The sequence below is a fragment of the Rhinopithecus roxellana genome, chromosome 6 (genome assembly GCF_007565055.1).
Source record: "Rhinopithecus roxellana isolate Shanxi Qingling chromosome 6, ASM756505v1, whole genome shotgun sequence".
NCBI lineage: Eukaryota > Metazoa > Chordata > Mammalia > Primates > Cercopithecidae > Rhinopithecus > Rhinopithecus roxellana.
The window spans coordinates 6,293,568-6,294,147 of record NC_044554.1 but is presented as its reverse complement, the minus strand read 5'-3'; the positions used below and the strand labels follow the sequence as shown (position 1 = coordinate 6,294,147).

The 580-nt window shown below is 28.3% G+C and overlaps 1 non-coding gene across 1 annotated transcript; it reads right to left on the bottom strand.

Moving 5' to 3' along the window:
• Positions 1 to 227: 227 nt before the first annotated feature.
• LOC115898539 lies at positions 228 to 334 on the bottom strand. Its single transcript, XR_004058249.1, has one exon. It is a non-coding gene; the product is annotated as a U6 spliceosomal RNA (small nuclear RNA).
• Positions 335 to 580: the final 246 nt, after the last annotated feature.

The window sequence follows — 580 nt, the reverse complement described above, 5'->3', positions numbered from 1 at the left end:
TCAGCTTGTCCATTTCTACAAAGAAGTCAGCTGAGATTCTGGTAAGTATGGAATCTGTAGATTAATTTGGGAGTATTGCCATTTTAACAATGCTTTTAAGTCTATAAACATAGGATTTTTCCGATTATTTTGATCTTCTTTAATTTTTTATTATTTTATTTATTTTTTTTGCTATGAGAATACTTTATTAGGCAAAATCGTATACTATAAAAATGCTTTAAAATGCAAAAAATATGGAACGCTTCAAGAATTTGCGTGTCATCCTTGCGCAGGGGCCATGCTAATCTTCTCTGTATCGTTCCAATTTTAGTATATGTGCTGCCGAAGCGAGCACGATCTTCTTTAATTTTTTAAAACAACTTTTGTAGTTCTCAGTTTATAATCTTTGTACTTCATTAAATTTATTCCTTAGCGTTTTATTATTTTTGATGTGATTGTAGATGGAATTATGTTAATTTAATTTTTGGTTGTTTATTGCAAGTTTATGGAAAAACAGTAGATTTTTATATATTGATCTCTTATCTGCAATCTTGCCAAACTTGTTTATTAGTCTTGATTTTAATAAATTCCTTAGAATTTT